At 44.6% G+C, this 19845-nt stretch overlaps 1 long non-coding RNA gene across 10 annotated transcripts in view; it reads right to left on the reverse strand.

Moving 5' to 3' along the window:
* Window positions 1–17155, reverse strand: part of LOC101749104 — a 53053-nt gene extending 35898 nt beyond the window's left edge. For 6 of the 10 annotated variants that reach the window (XR_005841213.2, XR_005841215.2, XR_005841219.2 and 3 more), the window contains exons 1-5: window positions 13299–13996; window positions 11739–11923; window positions 10314–10447; window positions 6085–6262; window positions 2904–3124 (exon numbers count right to left, since the gene is read on the reverse strand). This is a non-coding gene — a long non-coding RNA (uncharacterized LOC101749104). Of the gene's footprint in view, window positions 1–1935; window positions 1989–2903; window positions 3125–6084; window positions 6263–7034; window positions 7080–10313; window positions 10448–11738; window positions 11924–13298; window positions 13997–14886; window positions 16003–16658 lie in introns of those variants that run through there. The other 4 variants (XR_005841218.2, XR_005841217.2, XR_005841212.2 and 1 more) reach the window with 4 other exon arrangements.
* Between the last annotated feature and the right edge of the window lie 2690 nt (window positions 17156–19845).

Raw genomic sequence — 19845 nt, forward strand, 5'->3', positions numbered from 1 at the left:
CTTGTCCTAATTTCATGGCTAGATCTGCGTGAGAATGAGGACCATTCTGAGAAGCATCAGCACAAATAGGCTTATTTTGTTGTGTTTTTTTTTTTCTTAGGGCTTAAAACTTGACATATTCAATCAATTCTACCACTTCTGCTGCATTGTGGATTAGTTAATTGCAGAAGCGAAAATGTGTACCTGATTTATTATGTATAGAGCTTTGGAAAATTACAAAAAGCAGGAACCTAGACAAGTCATCCAACTCCTCTCTAATGGCCTTTAGCAACAAGGAAATGAGACTAACTGTAGTAAAAATGCAAATAAAAACCACAACATATGAATCCAGGCCTCTGCCTTCATTACAGAATCAATAAGGAATACTTCAGTTCAGGCAGTCCAAAAGTTTAAAACCAAAACAGGAGAACAAACTCCAGTTTTTTACATCTGTAGCCCTGGCAGCAAGGAAACGTTGCCCAATTCCTTATCACTTACATGGCCATTTATACCCTCCATCACTCCACATGGGTTCAAGTGTCCTTGGACAACAGTTTAGAGAACAAGCCTCCAGAAATTAGAGGTCAGTCTTGTCTGGGAGACAGGAGGATCCTAAAGTCTCTTCCAAAGTGACAGCATATAATTGTCAAGACCTAGAATCATAGAATCATTTGAGTTGGGAGGGACCCTCAAAGTCCATCTGGTCCAAGTCCCCTGCAATGGACAGGGGCACCCACAGCTCCATCAGTGCTCAGAGCCCTGTCCAGCCTGACCTTGGGTGTCTGCAGGGATGGGGCATCACCACCACTGGGCAACCTGTGCCACTGCCTCACCACCCTCACTGTCAAAAACTTTTTCCTTATATCTAACCTAAATGTCCCCTCTTTTAGTCTGAAATCATTCCCCGTTGTCCTATGACAGCACACCCTGCTAAAGAGTCTCCTTTTCTTTCTTATAGCCTCTCTTTAGATATTGGAAGGCTGCTATTGAGAGACCTGTTGAACTGAACTTGACCAAAACTTAAGCTGGAATCTATGACCAGCCCAAAGTGCTCAATGCTTCCTCCCAAACATTTCTCTTCCAGGTTCAGTGCCTGTCCTGCTGAAAGAGGGCTCAAACACAGCAACAAGCCCTGCTCCACAGGCACCTCCACCATACTACAGCGCAGGGCTGAGTAGCAGCTGCATGAGAAATTCTCTTTGGGAATGTTTCAGACACCAGATCTATGCAGGATAAAACATCAGAACTTGACGAGTTTGACTGTGATACAAGCTGATTTTGAGGAATCCATTACACAGCCATCAGCTTGTGACAACTCTTGGCTTTTAGAGACTGAAGCAGTGGCACAGAGGAGAGATCTACATGTAGTTACCTAAGCTCAAATCCCCTTTGTGGTGAAGCATCTGATAGCACAGTAAGCATAAGTTTAGTGCTAGGAGAATGGAGCTCAGACAAAAACAAAGCTTTCAATCACTGCATGTGCCTGTATACATCAAATTCCTACACTGCTCTTTGCCAATTAATACTTCCAGACAAAGCACACTGAGGAGCAGCTTTAAATCTCATAGATTTTGTTTGCTCTCCTGCCCTGATAGACTTCTTAGCATTTTAACTCTGGTTTACGTGTCCAAATATTTGCCTGGATAAATAGATTTAGAGTAGTTTGAATAAGCTGAGCTTTCTCTCAGGAAGCTGGGTGAGTCAAATCAGAAAAGAAATATGTATCTTGGGAAAGATCTACAGCACAACTACAGACAGGAAAATGAATGCAGAAGTTGGCACTCAATTGATCAGAGATGGTAGAAATGCCCAACCTATGTAAAACATGACCAGTCTCTGGAGTCAAATAAAACTTGCATTTTCCCAAGCTTTGTCATTGCTAAAACAATTTGTTTCATAAAAATATTAAATATGTGCTTTTAACTTTTTGTTTTTTAATGTGAAACACATACTTACACACAGTTAGAAACCCACCATGCTGGAAACACCTCTGGAATCGTTGCATATATCTAAGATGCAACAACAAAAACAATATTGCTTCTTTTGTTACTGTGCTCTCAACAAAAGGAAGAAAAGGAACAAAATAAAATAAGCAAGAGAGGGCTTGAGCTAATTTTGCACATCTCAGGACACAGGGTGTCCTCGCATGCTTCAGAAATCCCAGTATAGCTATAGCAGGTTACATAGATCAATTGCACGCATACAATTAAGGAAGCAAAAAGTTATATTCCCACCATTAAATATAGGTTGGAGACTTAATAAGGCACAAAGTGAGGGAAATTAGAAGCTTTTAAATTGAAGTTATTATGTGCTGAAACAACTGCCAGAAATTATATGCTAATGTCATTCTCCTGCTTTTATTCCTCTCCGGTTCAGCAGCAATCCACTCCCCTAAGTCTCTTCTTACATCTGCAACTGCTCCTGTAGCACAGATATGTCACCTCTCTCTCTTTAGACAAGGGACCATCCCCCAGCAAAACACATCATCATCCCCTCAAACACCCCAAGCCCAACAACTTCACAATGGATCCAGCAATCTCTCAATCTCTCTCCCTGCGATATCACAGCATTGAGCCCCCCAGGACTTCTCCATGTCTGTGCCACAGCCTGGACCATAATCTGAGACTTTTCTCCTACAGTAAACATCATGCTAGAAGGATGCAATTAGGCATTCAGGCTTTCTCAGCCTTGCCTTTCATTTCTGTATATGGGAAGTAGTAAAATTCAATTAAGGTTATTGCTTTTTTTCCTCCTTCCTGATTTGCTTCGGTTAAAAGTAAACAGCAGTCCAATGCTGGCCAAGTGGAAACTCATGGCCACTTGCACTGGATTCCTGCCTCTAGGAATACAAAGAATAAAAGAAACAAACTTCCAAAGCAAACCAAAGTGAAGGACTGCCTGGGAACAGGGCTGTTAGCACCTACCCAGAAGAAATATGATAATGATGTTCTGTAGCCCACTTAGAAACACACTGTGCTCTCCTTAGCCGCACTGTCCCAGATCCCCTCCGCAGCCATAGGTAATTCTGGCTCTGCTGTCTCTAAGAACGGCTGATGTTCACCAGTCTCCAAAATCAGACAGTGGCAGAGGTTTAATCACAGCGATAACAATAAGCACAAAAACGGTATTATTTGAGGTGAAGCACCTGCGGAGAGAGAAGAAAATTATACAAAGATTTACAGGGAACACAGGACTGAGGTGAAAAGCACAAAGCCAGAAGTTCTCAGGCAATTATGGGTGACTTTCCTGGCAATCAAGACTTGCAAATCACGTCCACCTCCTGCCCTGGTGGCTGATTGCCAGGAACAAGTTAATTAACCATCACTAACAAACGCACGTCTAGTCTAGACTTTAACAACTCCACTGACTCTGGCCCCACCGCCTCTTGGCAGCTTCCCCTGCCCAACCTCCCGCAATTGCCCAGAAGCCAAATTCATCCCTGGGGAAAGTCTATTTCTTTAGCTTGCACCAGGAATGATCACAGCCCACAATGTATGCCTTGGCAACCTCCCCGTAACCTAAATCACCACATCTTCCTTTTTCTCCTTCCTCTCCCTAATGCGAACGATCTTTTCCTCTTCCTCCAATCACCTTCACGCCGAAGACTTACAGCCAGCACCTCTTTTCTTGCAGGTGCTACAAGCATTTATTTTACATGTTGCTCGCAGAACTTTTTCTAGTTCATGGGTCTTACTTTAAAATTATAATTCACAAAATAGTCTAATTCTCCAAACGGCGCTGAGCTGAGTGGAATAATTACCTTACTTGTTTTAGGCCTCTGCTGGAGTCCAAAATTATACACTTGGAAAATTACGATTGTTTTATCTTCTTTTCTTTTTTTTTTTCCAGTTTCACAAGATGTGTGAAAGACAGGTTTTTATAAAGGACATAAAACCAGCCAAAACTATAATTACCACAGGCAGAAAAGAATCCAGAGAAAAGATGACTTTATGATTAAGGCACTGGATTAGAAATTCAGAAATTTAGCTTCTCTCTGTAGCTCTGCCAAAATCTCTCTAACCTTTGCCGAGTGGCTTAACTCCCTTGTGCCTCAAAGAAAACACCTCGCCACTTCCTTGTTTTATGATAGCTGCTGTGAAAACACATTCATTCACCTTTGTGAGAAGTTCAAACACACCAACAATCAGAAAACCACAAGAACTGGGATGCTTTCAGTCATCTGACTGCGTTTAATCAGCTCCTGTCAAAAGCATACTGCATCTTTAATCACGAGCACATAGGATGCATCAGCATCACTCTTGAGAAACAAACGCCACGCTGAAGGAAGAAGACTGAACGTATCTATTCCTAACAGAAAATAGTTTGCAAAGCAGTACAGCAAATACCTAAATGTAGACGTGAAGCTTAGCATCCACCCAACCTCTTCCCCTCAGCACAGGGATCAGCTTAGGTCTCTTATAATTGACCAAAAATGTCAATTCACATTCCATTGGAGTTGTACCAACTCAGGAGCAATTACAGAAGCTTCCACACTTGCATCTTGATAATGAGAAAAAAAAACAACTGAGAAAAAAAGAAAAAAAAAACAGAAGGAAAAAAAAGCTACTAAAGATATGCAGCTAGTTTTCAAAATAAACTTAAAAACAGGTAACCAGACATGCTGGGGCATTCGCTGTGCATGGTTCTGTATTGCAATGTAGACACTCAACTTCCAGAGTGAATTCCATTTAAAAACTCTCAGACTGGGGAGTGAATGAAATGAGGACATAGGCCAGACTGCATCCCATCTGTGAGAAGGGACCCCCAGTCCAGGCACGGCAAGCTCATGGGGGTCTCATCTCTTCTCCTCCTCCCAGAGCACCAGGGCCTAGGGATGGTGCTACATCAGCCAATCCTTCCTGTCTTTTTCATTGCTTTAATAAATTAAGCCAAGCAACAATAGAGATGAGAGAAAGCAGGACAATGTGGTAAATGTAGCAGAAAGAAATTTGAATTGTAATGAGGAGAGCTAATCAGAAAAAGAATGGACTATAGAAAAAGCACTAATGAGTTTCTAAATAAATTCAAAAGGTTAATATTGTTCTATCTAACAATTACAAGAAGAATCCTAATGTGAAATGAAAGGCCTCACTCCAGTGCCCCCATGGCCACGTGTTACAGCCACATCCAACCCCACTGCCAACACCTGGCTGGCCACTGCCCGTGAGCTGTCTGGGCTTCCAACCAGACTCATGTCTTGGTCTGTTTGTTTCTGTACTTGAAATGTCCCAGTTGAAGTCCAATAAGTCAACGGACAGACTCTCTTTGACTCCATCAGGTTTATGTTAGCATTAACAAACCAGCCATCAGAATGTGGTTTGCAAACTATGAGAGGAGTGCATGTCTGGGTGATGTGGTTTTTCAAGCACAGTTGTATACACTCCTATTACCGTGTGGATTCTTAGGGTGAGGAGAATGCCCTGCAGGTGCACTACAGAAAGGGCAAGTAAATAGAAAAGTTTATAGAAATAAAAAGCTTGAAGGGGCTTTTTTTTTTTTTTAATTTAAGTGATGGCAGTAATTCAAAATGCAATCTAAGACTTCCTATACATAAAATCAAAAGTGAAAATATTCGGAGTTCTTTATGCATTCTATTAGAAAACATGGTAAAAATGGTGTGCCAGTCAAAATAGGATTTTTTTAAAGCGAGAAAAGCAGCCCATTTCAAGAAAAAAAAATATCCAATTCCCAGGAAAGTAATAGACTCACAGGCTTTTCATAAGGACAGAAGATCTGCTCAACCATTTTCTTGCTTGAAGGAAGGAAATCGTGCCATTATAATATTTTACTCTGAATACAAAAAAATCTGCCATGACATCATTCTTCAGGGAGAGATCTGTGTGTATTTGTGTACATGGCTGCCCATATGTCTTCTGAACAACAAACAAAACATGGAGGAAAGAGGCGAGGGAGCAGCACATCCATCTTCTCCCACTTCCACAATGCTGGGAGATGAGTTAGGTGCGGTCCCAGCTCCGCATCACCTCGTTACGATCACACTGTACCCACAGCAATATATCTAACTGCACACACTGCTGCTGCCATGGTCACATGGATCCTCTACTCCTGAAACTTGCAGAAAACAAAGGAAATTAAGACACGTACCTTTTATTCTTCAGGCATGTGAATCATCCTACAGCCAGACTAATGCTGCTGTGCCACAGACGACCATTCTATGTACATCCAGGGGAATTTGCATATTGCTACTCAGCTGTTCATCAGCCACAAATAATTTTCATCCAACAGGCAGAGTAAAGGCTTCAGCTTTCCTCTTCTCCTCCTCCTAGAAGGGACAGTGAGCATTTGTCCATCACACTGAGAATCACCAAAGCGCAAACACAGACTAAAGGCAAAGTCAGAGTGCAAGGCAAAGATAGAAAGTCAAAACCCTTGGATCCAAGAGACCACAGGGTTGTCAAATGTGCAGAGAGAGAGACAGGACAGCCAAGACTGTTTGCACATAACCCTTTGAAAGCCAGTGGAAATGCCACTTAACCTCATATCAGTTACATGGAGCTCACCAGAGCTCCTCAACATTCCCAGCCCAAACCATGAGGGAAATAAGATGGAAATTAGTAGAGCAACTCATCCTCATGAATTCAAGGAGGAAGAATCACCCAGCTGGTTGTTCCCAGCACTGCCCTGTAAATGGTTAAATGCAAAATTATTTTTTGTGACAAGGGGCACTGCAATGAAACAGCTAACTGTGGATAAACAAGACAGTTGCACAGCTCATCATAACCTTAATGATCCTCCCTAAATCATGCAGCTCCATCACCTAGATCTATTGGCCACATTAGCAGACTGCTGAGTGCAGGAAATGCGGAGAGGATCATTTTAAAATGGTTTTACGTGCCGTGCTCATTGGGAGCCCTTTGAGATAGAGTCTAAAGCAGATGGTAAAATAGGAAAATTATTCACATTAATTCTTCAGCAGCCTAAAATAAATAAAAAAATAAACGAAGTAATGAAAGCCTCATTCAGTCATGCTTTTGCAACAGTCATAAAAGCTCCAACAGGAAGAAACCAGCACTGTTCTGTTCTTTGCCACAAACCTGCTGCTAGTTAATTGGCTTCAAAGACACAGGGACATTAATATCCTGTAAAAAAAAAATAAATGATCAGCTCCATTCTTTGGCTATTGTTCAATGGCCTGATGAAAGAACAAGCTGAAACAGCAAATAAGCCTCACTGTATACCGTATGCTTTGTATCTATTTCAATTTTCCTTCACACGCATTTCCTACAGAACAACATCTTTTGCTTTGAGCTTCTCATACACTGTGGAAATCACTACAGTGAGATTAGTAGTACCCCATTTTACAGACAGGGAAACTGAGGCACTGCTTTCATCCAAAGGTGGAACAGCAAAGTCATAACAAGAGCTTATATCTAATCCAACCCTAAGACTAAGTTGTCTTGCCAGTCCCACAGGATGAGCACTTCCACCAAGACCTGGTTTATGAGAGCACTGAATGCCCCTGAGCTGAACACACTGTGACCCCTGCCAAATAATTCAGCAGCTCCAGGACCAGTTCTCCCTCACCCACCTGAGCCTGAGGACCTGAGGAGAAGAAGCCTGCTCCAGTAGCACTGAGCTATACAAAACCTTACCTACAGTCTTAAAGACAAGTAGCAAACAAAGAACGCTGCAGCACTGGTAATATATTTCTACACAACAGCAGTACGAAGCTCTGTGAAACTACTGAAAGCAAATGATGCCAAAATGCTACAAATGCACTTTTAAAATCACTAGGACCAAACATACTTAGTATTAAGAGACAAAGGTTCAAACTTCTCCATAGCTGCTAGAGGAACATGGTGCAAGCTGCTACACTATTTCATTTCTAATACAAAGTTATTTAAATCTGTATCTGAAAGGTGATTCCAATCTCTTGCTTGTTGTGGCCAAGGGCACTTAGCAAAATTTACTACATGAAAATCTCTGACTTGATTCTTGTTCTTGAAACAACACAGCCCTGTTGCTTTCCGGCTATTTTATTTCCTATTCATTTTTGGCACGAGGACTAAAACCTACAAGGCTTACAACAGCTTGTAGCTCTCATCTGCATTCCTCTAAGCTCTGCCCATGGTGCCTGACACACTATTTCAATTGTATCTTCTTCTCTCTAATGCGCTAAGGTGTGCAAAATGAGTTCAGCTCGCACAGCAAGAGCTGCCATCAGCACTGAGCTGCTGCTGTAGTGTTTTCCCGTCAGGTTACTGCCATGGTAAGCAGCCAGCTGTTTTGGAGAATGAACATATGTGGACCTACATCAGCTGGATGCACCACCCTGCCTCATTTCCCAGAGTCCAGTGACTGAGAGACAAAATTTAAACACTCTAGAACTATCCATCATCCAGACAGTGGCTCCTCAGCAGCCCGGGCTTAGGGACGAGAGGCATCAGCAGTGCCCAGCAGTGCCCCAGCTGGGAGCAGCTGCCTCCATCCAACTTCTCCCAGTGCTCAGATGCTCAAAAAATCTTTCTTTCTATTTTGGAACATTCCCTGGGGCATCCCCTGGGGCTGAGGCTTTCCTGCCTCGCTCCTAAAATGAGACTGTTCCTGGAGTGGAGGAGATTATGAAAAATGTCTCTGTGCTCCTCTTGTCTCTGCTCAGCATCAGCTGAAAGCTTGGAGCCCTGGAAAATGCACAGCTTGGTAAAGGTCATGATCTGAATGCAGATTATTCATGGACATGAATTTATCTGATGAATTACTCTAAACATATAATTCAACTGGCTCCACTGAACACGTATAGGATGCGTCTCTGCAGCTACCCTAAATAAAAAGCAAGACATTAAATAAGGACAGTCACTTGTGTGAAAGCATAATGCTTTATTTGCCACAAATATGCTAATTCTTTAATTTTCACACCGTGTGCTAACTAGAAATACAACCTGTGCAAGATGCATTTACTTGTAGCTGATTACTGGGTAGCATATTGCAACTGATGTCATAGGTTTTAGACCCTGATTCGGTGCGAGATTAAATTTCTACCTCATTCTGATCAGGTGGTAACTCTGAATTGTTTACCAACATTTAGGACTGTCACATGTCGGCAATGGCCCTGTGCTGCTCACTTTTTTTGCCTACTAGGTCTATTTATTGGCTGGATTGTCAGAAAATGCATCATTCCTTCCCATTTCCTCTAAATAAATAGCAAGAGGCAACAAAGAGCCAGCTGTTTCAGTATCTATCCCAACGTCCTGATGAACGTCCTGTTTTCTGGACTTCAGTTCAGTGGATTTAAACAATGAAAGCAAAATGAAAAAATTCTGAATTCCAAAGGCTCACTGCAAAATAAGGAGAGCTGGAGCATTGTGTCTGCCAGGGTGCAAAGCATCCTCTGAAGCCCAGCAGCTTGTCTCCATGCAAAGCATACCAGCTTGAGCCCCAGGCAATACAGGTAATTCACAGGGACCCATTTCATTTAATGCATCCTCTTCTCTTAAGCTTCACTGGTCCTGCTGTTACCACTACACAACTCCTCATTTTAAAGAGGCTGTTTTCTGTCACTGTGATCTCTCTGAGTACAAGCTCCCATGTGGAGGGACCACAGGTATCATTTTCAGTGGGGTCTGGGGAGGTTAGAAACAATTTATTCTGCCTGTTGTAGGTAGGCCTAGGCAGAGCTAATCTAATTATACAGGAACTATGGGAATTGTCTCCAAGGAGGAAGACACAAGGCCGCAGTCCAAGAGGAATAAATTGCAATTCATCCAAGCAAGGAGGCTCAAAGATACAGATCTAGGACTGAAGCATGTAATTCCTCTTCAGAGGTACACTTGCACATGGTTAATTATACTGACTTTGCTCATTCAGGTAAATGGAAGCGTGTACTTAAAGCTGAGCGTACATTTCAGTGCCTTCAGAAGCTGGGATAGTATGAACATTTCAGCTTGAGTCCTTCTTGGAAATTAGCAGCCTTGGGGGGTCAGCCCTTGCTTCACAAATTATAGAAGCATCTCCAAAGGCTTTCAGCCACATGTGGTGCTCACACCTCCTGCAGTGTTTTGCCGTGACAAAACAGAGCCAGGGAAGTCTGCCACGATGAAGTCTTACTGAGGCAAATTTACTGTCACCCTGTGCTGTTTGGAGCTGTTGATTGCTTTTGCACACGAGCACTATGTCAGCACAGACAATTTCAGGAGATGAAGAAAACTGGAAAACTGTTTTAAAAACAAGCACAACTTTTTGCATCTCCTGGAAAGTTCAAGAGCACTGTTGTTTCAGGACAAATTTTCAATTTAATTCTTATCTTATCCAAACGCCCAATCTCTTTTGTCATCAGTTATGTTCCAAGGCACTGAACAAGAGAGCTCTGCACTTACATTTAAAAAGCATGGCAATGGCACGGAGCGCTTCAGCTTGCCTCCTGCAGAGATAAGCCCACACCAGCCAGCAGGCAGCCTCCAGACCTGGGGATGTTCAAATCCAGGACATGTCAGGGTGAAGTCCCAGAACTCTGAAAATAACAGCAGCATATAACAGTATGAGGAACATTTCTCTCGTTCTCTTCACCATCTCATCCTATTTCTCTACTCAGCTCACAGGCAGGACAAGCAACACAAGCAGGACTTAAGCCAGGCACGTTTCTTGGCCATGTCCAATCTCTGAAGCTCATCAGTAAAAGTTTAATGTAATTCTCCCTTTGAAAAATGCACATCTATTAAATGGAAGCTGATAAGAAGAAAGGTTCACTTTCATATGTGGGGTTGTTGTTGTTTTTTTTTTTTAATTTATAAAAGGGCAGAAAGATGTACTTAAAGCTCAAATTAAAAATGCTTAAAGCCAGATGTACTATTAAAAAGAAGTCAGGACAACAATGACTCTGTTCAAGCAAAGCAAATAAATTAACTGATTAGCAAAAGTGTCTGAATTCAAGTTATTTCTCCTGATTCAATATCTTACACACTTTACCGGGAGAAGAAAATTGTTTTTATACTACTTTACCAATTCAGATACTGTCACCAAACTTAATAATTTCTTTTTGAGAACACTTCTCCAATTCTTAAGTAAATGATTTGTTTTCTTCCCTCATTCTCTAATGGGGGAAGAAGCGTTGCATATAACTTTTGTTGAAAGAACGAAATGGATTCAATGGACTTCACAAAGGAAAACAAGAGAAAGAAAAGCATAACCCCTTCCTCTTTCATTAAGCCAAAGCACAATCTACTCAACTTCATTCCTACAGCCAAGTCCTTCAGAATGGAATGGAGGGTGCTGTCCTTATGCAGACACCAAAAGTTGATCAAGGACACTGAGACAACCCAGGGGACACCTGGGACTTAGTAGGCACAACCACGCACCTCCTGCTTTCCATAGGGACCTCAGAATGACAAGTCAGCCTGATTTTGGATAACATGGGTCTTGGAACAAAACATCCACTGTGGCAGTGGAGTTAGGTCTGTGGCAGGCTTAATACTCAGCAGGACATGTTATGCCAAAGAGTGTACATATGGGAAACAAACGACAAACAGAAAAGAAGAAACTGCTTCAGACAGCATCTTCATTCAACCAGCAGAAAATCAGCGGCTCAGCAATGGGCTCTGGTTTATTTGTTAGAACAGGCAGCCCAAACCTGGGGGATTTAATAACAACACCATGAGCAAGGCAATAGGTGCCTCCAGCACAGGCACTTTCAGCTTTGCTTTAATATAGGGAAAGAGAAGGAGGAAGGAAACAAATGCAATACGAAGGAGTGGAGCAGCAGAACAAGATGACAGCACAGTGACAGGAAACAATTTATAACTTACTCGAGAGCCTTTTCCAAGTCATCTGTTCTGCAGCACAAACAGCAGTGGAGGCTTCTTCGGCTATATTGTACACAGACACACAAGCACACACATATTCAAAGCTGTCTGTAGCCACCTCACTCATCCTGAGCTGCACGATGGTTTCATTGAGCCACATCTGCTCTGATCTGTTGCTGTGCTTAATGCTGAACAGAAAAATTCAGAGTATTATGATGAACTGAAGAGGGAAACTCATTGAATTCCATAGAAACTTCTCTAACAATACATAAGTGTGACTTGGGATTCATGATTTTTTGTGCAATATGCTAAAGCCAGAAATAATAATCCCAAAGAATATCCCACGGATATCTTTTCACCATAATCTATTATCTGCCAGCTTATGAGAAAGAAACCGGTGCTCCAGCTCAATAAACTCTGGCTACTAGAGCCCTGGGAGGCAAACCCCAGTGCCGTCCTCCCTCAGGTCCATGTATGAACCCCAGCACTTAAATACAGGATTTGATTGTTAGAGCGTCCCTTTGGATCTCATTAGCCACAATGGTTTGGGCAGGGACAAGAAGGTTCGCAGAAGCCTTGCAAGACCTACCTGGCATCCCTGAGCTTTTGCTTTGAGCTGGGTCACAGCCTACATCTGTGAAAACATTTGCTGTTGCTCTCACATCCTTACTGCAAACAGAGTTTGCCTGGTAGCAGTGCCAGCCCCTGCTAGTCATCTGTGTTCAGAGCTATTTCTTATTCAGGCTGTTAACTAGCAATACTTCACCCATACAGAAACTGAGAGCAGTCAGTAAAGGAGAAAAACTTAAAGGAAAAAGTCTTCTCTCCCAGTAAAGCTGTATGGGAATACTTGTTAAATTTACACCCACAAAATCACAGAATAATTACCCAGGCCTTCTGTTTGCACAGTAATTACAATGCAACAGTTTAAGGAGGAGGAGAAGAGTCTCACTGATCAGCGTGGTTGGTTTCTAGCCACCTCTCACACTCCCTCTGTTCCCATACAGCAGAAAGGATCCATCAGCCCCACGGCTCCCCTTGGCCTTGGCCCTGCCCCCACTTCCACGTGCTGCCAGAATGGGCTGTGGTGGCCCTGGGCCCCCTCCTGACACATGCTGGGGGCTCATCAGCAGCTGCCACAATGCAGGCAGCACAGGTGCCTTCAGGTGGCCAAACAATGCCACGGGCAGAGCCGCCACAAGCATGGGGCTCCCAAAACACAACCCAAGCAGAGCCCAAGCAACTACCACCTTTCTAAATTCCAATTAAATCCATCGGCAAAACCCAATGTGAGGAAGAACCGTTTGACTCAAAGTGACAGAATGCCTATTTATAGCTCACGCTGAACTCACTGAGCTTGCTGTACAAGCTGCTTGCATGCAAGAGCTCTGCTCAGACGCTACGCTGGGAGAGAGGGCATCTCCTCTTCATCCTCCCAGACAGTCCCCCATACCCAGGGCAGACATTCACTGCTTCACGGCCACCTCAAGAAAACTTACTGCATTCCTCAGACCCACACTTTTCACCAGAATAAACCCTCATGGGCTTTCTAGCCCCTCCTACCTGCACAAGAGGAATCCCCTTAGTTCTCCTTCTGGGGCTGGAGAACTGTCACACCAGCTCAGCCAGGACCTCAGGAGTTAGGACCTCCCCCTTATCAGCAGATGAGAGCTTCAAAGCTTGCAGGTGACCACAGCAGACCGCTTGCAGCCTCTTTTAAAAACCAATGCAAACTCCCAGCTTGAGGCATTAAAATTTAATTACCAGGGACAGCTGGATCTGGGCAAGGGTCTGACTCCGAGGACCTGAGTAAAAAAAACTTCATTCAGCAGCAAGCTGTCCGGCACTGAGGAAATGGACTCAAGCCAAATGTTATTCATACATCTTAAGGTCTTAGAGATTTTGCTCCAGCAGGCTTGGCCAGCCAAGCAGCCAAACGCAGGCTTGCTGCCTGCGGTGCAAATGCCTAGGGACCCACTTTTCCCATCTCTACACTTTTTGGGAGGGAGCCAAGTCCTGCCACACGGGTGACCTTCATTTTAGGGGACACAGGTGGCAGTGGGACAGGAGGACACACACACTGATTCAGGTACCCGCCAGCATCGCTGCTGGAGCATCCTGCATCCCACAACCACAGCTTACAGTGAATGCGCAGGTGACAGATTTTGTATTTTCAGTTGGAAATGAAATTCAATCTCACACAAATAATTATATTTGTTTTCTCTTCAGCTTCCAGTCAGGCATAGCTAGCTACTGAAAAAGCCAAATACTCATCAAATTTGCTTCTCCTCTACTTTTCGATGCCAAAAGCTGTATTTTTTTCTCCTGGACAAGTAGTATTAACTTAAATAGCTGGGCATCAGCTGCATTCTAGTTTTTAGTGAACCTGACCAGAACTGGAGAGAAAACTATCTTCCTATACACAAACAGCAATTTTGAAACAGTATTTTATTTGCATAGAAAGAAAGAGAAGACTGATCAGTTTTGAAACTGAGTTTGCAACACAGACTCAATCTTTTCCTTTACCCAAGCAGACCTACAGCTCTCTCAGTTGTTTTGAAGGCAGGTGGTTGTTGCTTTCTAGTTTTTGTTTGTTTGTTTCCTTTAAACACAAACATCTTTTCCTGGCTGAAGTGGTGGAGGTGCCATGCAGGGACATAGGTAGGACTGGATCCCCTTGGGACACCCAGGGGTGCTTTTGGCACTCGAGGTTCCCCAGCGCCTCTCCTGCCCCCCCGGGCCGCTCCTGGAAGGAGCTTTCGAGGGGTGTCACTCGTCGGTGGCGGTGCGCGAGGCTCTGTCCCCCCCTGGTGCTCGGCTCACGGAAGGACACGACAGGAGGAGCCTCAGAAAAGCACAGCCGGCTCACAAGCTGAGGTCGGCGCGCAATAAACAGCACATGGGTGACAGACACGTGGTAAAGATCAATTAAAAAATCATCGGTTAAAAAAAAAAAAATGCCCGATGCATTCTAATCTCCTCAGGGCAGGGACTGCGCCAAGGCTCGCTTTGCACTTTCCCAGTGGAAATCTGAGCAGAGATGATGCTTGGGGTCTGAAAAAACCTACAGCAAGCAGGTCATGCTCTGCTTCTCCAGGGAATGCATTGCCATTGTGTTTGGAAAGGTTCTGAAGAGCAAGTTGGCACTCACCAGCCTCTGGAGGAAGTGACTGCTGCTCCCCTGGAAGGTATGCCTGAAGGATTTACTTTACCCCACTTCTAGTTTGAGGTAAAGAAAGGCAGGACAGTTCTCACTGAAAGCCAACACCATCCTGAGAAAAAGGCAAAAACAGTTTTCCATTAAAAAGTTGGTTTGTTTTGCTAGCTCAACTTTTCATCTACATAAAGCACACCGGATATGTGACTGTTTGGGGGAGAAAGTTTTTACCATGGGGGTTCCCAGTCTATGATGCAATTAGAAAAAAAATTCCACCTTCCACTGAGAATGAGGAAAATGAATACCTACGTTTTTAAACCACATAATTCCCATAAATTCATTAGCAATCCACCTAAATGTTCTCCAAAATATTTTCATTCTAATAAGGAGAAAACGTTTCCAATCTGTAGCTTTTCAGCAAGTTAATTAATTAATTGGAAATCACTTTTAAAATCTTCTATTGTCCATTCAATTTTAGGCCTAAAAACCTCTGGAAGTTTAACAGCAAAAATAGCCTTCTTGGTTATTGCAAACAAAAAGAAACAACCACAGCACATATGTTTGGGGTTTTTTTTTAAACCATCTTGGTGGAAAAAAAAAAAAAAAGAGAAACATTTATTGGTGGATTTGGTTAAAAGTACTTGTAGAAATATCCTCAGTCTCATCACAGACCTATCAAACAGTGATGGGAAGAGCCTCTAGTATTAAAAACATCCCATAGCAGGCAGGTACTTTCGTGTGAGTGCTATTAGGTTTTCAAAAGCAAACTCAACACCATTTAAAAATTCACTTTGGAGATAAGTGGAACATTTTCCATTCCCTGACATACCTTACATTTTCAGGATTTAGCTGTATCAGTGCAGAGAATAACAGAGGGAAGTAAAAAGCCAAACAAAAAAAAAAACCCTGTTACAACTTCAGCAATCAGTGCAGTTTTTGCCCTGATCTCCATCAGATCCAAGACTTCATGGAATCACTGAATATCCCAAGTCAGAAGGGATCTGTAAGGATCATCGAGCCCAGCCCCTGGTTCCACACAGCACCACCCATACCCTGAGCTCTGGCAGCTCCGGGCCGTCCCCACCGCCCTCTGGGGCAGAGCCTTTCCCTGACCCCCACCTGTCCCTGCCCTGACACAGCTCTGTGCTGTTCCTTCAGGCACTGCCAGGGTCCACAGAGAGCAGAGCTCAGCGCTGCCCTCCGCTCCCTGTGAGGAGCTGCAGCCGCCATGAGGCCTCCCCTCAGCCTGCTCTGCTCTGGGCCCAACAAACACAGTGACCTCAGCTGCTCCTCACACACACCTCGCCCACCTCTGCAGCCCTCCTCTGGATGCTCTCTCACAGCTTTATGTCCTCCTTATGTTGTGGCACCCAAACCTACACGCAGTGCTGGAGGTGAGTCCCTCCTCACCTTCTCTGTTGCCCCTCGTGGAGGAGGATGAAGCCACGGCTTCAGGGGAGCAGCAGCAAACCTGAGCCGATGGACGTTGATCCACCAGAGAGCAGCGTCCAGCCCATGGAGGTGGACATCACTCTAGAAGAATCACCCATGAAGGTGGATCCACCTCCATCGAGGCAGGGCAGGCACCCCAACATTGTGTCTGCCTGGAGACGCTGCTACATCCATTGGCAGCGCACCAGGGGCTCTCGATTTCCATCTGGGTGTTGAAATGTCACCATCTGCCAGAGAGCCCCTGCGCCAGCTGCTGCTCCCTACTGCCCTTTCTTCCCCGTCCTCCATCCTCACCCTTCCCCAAGAGCTTTCACCTCTTCTTCCCCGAGCTCTGAGGAAATGGGAACGACTGGCACTGCTGTCCTCTGAGCTGCTGCACCAGGACAGCAGGAGGAGTCCAGCAGACGGCCCCGAGCTCCCTGCGGCCTCCAGGCGGTGTCACAGAAGCTACAGAGGCGGCTGTTCCTTTGGAGAAGCAGAGGACTTTGGTTTGGATGGGAAGAAGGGCTGAAGTGCAGCATGAAGGTCCATTCCAGTTGCACCATTGGGACTTTTGTTTCAGCACTGGAAAACAAACAGTTTAAAAGGACAACACAAAATAATAACAATAAAAAACCTAAGCAATTTCTTAAAAAAGCAAAGCCAGTCCGTGCCTCTCCGTTTGGGTACTTGAGGGTCTGCCCGGGGACTCCCGTTTACCCTCCGGCTCTCCCCAGTGGGAACGGCTCTGCCCCGCGGCAGCCCAGGGCAGGCTGTGGGCACGGCCTTTGCTCGGCGCTGGGCACGGAAGGCCGAGGGGGGACGGAGGGCGGCGAGGAGCTCCCGGACGGAGCTCCGCAGCCAACGTGCGGCCGGCCGGCCGGGCTGCAGGGCGGGCCCGGCTCTATCAGCGCCCGACGGCAGCAGCAGCACCGCTGCGGGAGCTGCGCCCGGGGCGGAGCGGCGCTCCGGCTGCGGACAGAGCTTCGGGAGGAGGCGGGGCTGAGTGCTGACTCTTATACGTAGCAGTAAAGGACTTCTTTTAAGAGAGCCTCCGTGCTCACTGCTGCTCTGACGTCTTCAGCCCTGCATAGAGAGTGGTTTGCTGTTTTTCCCAAGGGGAAGAAATGCTTATAGGTGGTGGCTTGGGTACCATTATTGTATGGGGTAAATGCTCACATTGGTGCTATCTTGCAGCCCTAATTAATCTGCTGACATCATAACTCACCCTTTTAATCTGTCCTTTCAAAGTTTATAAACCTTGTCTGGCTCTTGAAATGACTTCTTTTGAGGGGAACCTGCAGGGAGGATCTGCTGTATACCTCCCAGAGCTCCTCCAGGTCTGTGACAAGCTCTGCACCTTTCTGTCCCAGGGCTCCACAGCTCAATGGTGGAGAGATGTTTTTGTTTTTCACATTTGCCTTGGATTAGCCCATGTTCTGCTTCCATCACATGTTCCAGCAGGCTCTCACATGTGTTTGCAGCTTCACTGCAGGCTCATGCAGACTCAGCCTATGACCAAGTCAGCTGTCACCACCCTGACCCTCTTCTGAATTACTTCATTTAAGCCTGCTAATGCTTCAGGAACCCTCAAAAGAAAGCCAGGGGAATCTCCAACAACTGCAGGTTCTGAGCTAGCTGAAACTGCTGTGGCCAGAAAAGGCTCAGAGACCTTCCCCATCCCTCAGCAGCAAATTGCTCCTCCAGGCAGATCCGTGTTACAAGATGTAAGGATGATGAGGTGTTGCAAGGAGCTGTGCATTTCCAACCCATACCTGCTGGCTGGCAAGAAGATTCTGGATTAGCTCCATCCATCCCCAGAGGATGGTAGGAAACAGCACCTCCCCATCCCCACCCCTTTTTTCAGCTCTGTTTATAGCAGTGCCTGTTTGCTTCAGGAGTCGTCTGGTGGTGTCCTCTAGTGGTTCCTACCCGTACAGGAAACACCAGTTCCCTTGGCTAATTTGTGTCAGCTGTATTGCAAAAAGCAATTGGGGGAAGGAAAACCACAAACTTATGACATGACTCAAAGGAATAGAAAAATATGAAATTTCCTTTCTTCGGTTATATGCTTAAAAGTTATAGCAAAATGGAGTCCTCCCTAACACTGAGGCAGTTTTACAAAAGGTAACCAACAGCAGCACAATTAAATACTTTTGAAGCGACGGCTTTCTATAAATATAGGAAAAATCATAAACGGCCAGTAGGACTATTAATTAACATGTGAAAGTAGATAAATAATGAATAACAGTGTCATGTATTCATTAAGATTCTACAAATGAAAAATATCTTCCCCAGTTATTCCTTTGATGAATCTAGCCCAAATATACTTGAACTGCAACATAAAAAATTCAGAACGCTCGTATTTCATTCTCTATCAGCCGTTCTCTGATCCCCAAATCTCAAAGCCAAGAACTGCAGATGTCTGATCACATCATTGATACCTCCCTCATTCTGCAGCCTTAGACAAGTCATTTACTCCTCCGTGACCTTAATACAAGAATCTCTCTAAGAAACCCTTGTGAGGTCGTGCATAATTTTTGAAGCTGAGACACCTGCAAGGTAAGCAGTGAGCTAGTGGGAGGTCCAGGGTTTGGGATGGAAACCTCAGTGTTTGGTCCAAGGGCTCCTGACAGCTGAAACTGGGGTTTACTCAGGAGATCGTCTTAGGAAGACAAGAAGGTCTGCATCTCCTGTTTGGGTCTACTTGCTGCGTTATAAAAATATGTTTAAAATAAAGCCACAGGTACACATAAATGACACAGTAATGTTGCTTCTTTGCTAAAACTTTTTTCCAGAAGCAACCAAGTCTCTTTGGAAGAACCAGAACTGAGCATGCCACTGAAATCCAAAGGCAGCCTTGGGCCTTAAGTCACTTCTGCACTTAAAAACATGAAGAAAATATTCCTCTGAACATCTGTCACGTCACCAGCCTACAACACAAGGAGCTGCATCACACCACAACTTATTTATGGGAACCCAACAACTGCCATCATGGACTGCTCCTCCTCCCACTCCAAGCCCTGATGAAGAAGGAACCATGAGGGCAAGTTGTCACCAGACCCCGCTGCCCCTTCCAAGGGATTGCTCAGCCTGGCGATTCTTTTTTCTCTCACAGAAAACGTTTTCACTAAACATTAAAATAAGGTTCCTGAAGTGTACCAGCAGTTGTTAATAAAAGACATGCTTTCCCCTGGGGTTTGTCAGCTCTGCACTTCAAAGCTCATTTTACACACAGGCCGTCGCTGTATTTTAAGAAGTGAATGTTAACATGAGCTCTTTAGTCATCTGAATAAAAGTATCAGGAGCCCCCTCTCCTTCCCCTTCCCATCAAACTGAAGAAAAGAAAAAAAATCCCAGCAGCTTTAGATGGATTTGAAAATGCCATTGTTTTTCTGATATATCTTTACTGCTTTGCTTTGTGTTTTGGACTCATGCTGTCCCACCATCAACCCTCCACTCTCCCAGATCCAGAATCCCCCCAGCTCCTGCTTTGTTCCTTCTCACGGACAGCCCGGAGTG

Source organism: Gallus gallus, chromosome 20, assembly GCF_016699485.2.
Source record: "Gallus gallus isolate bGalGal1 chromosome 20, bGalGal1.mat.broiler.GRCg7b, whole genome shotgun sequence".
NCBI lineage: Eukaryota > Metazoa > Chordata > Aves > Galliformes > Phasianidae > Gallus > Gallus gallus.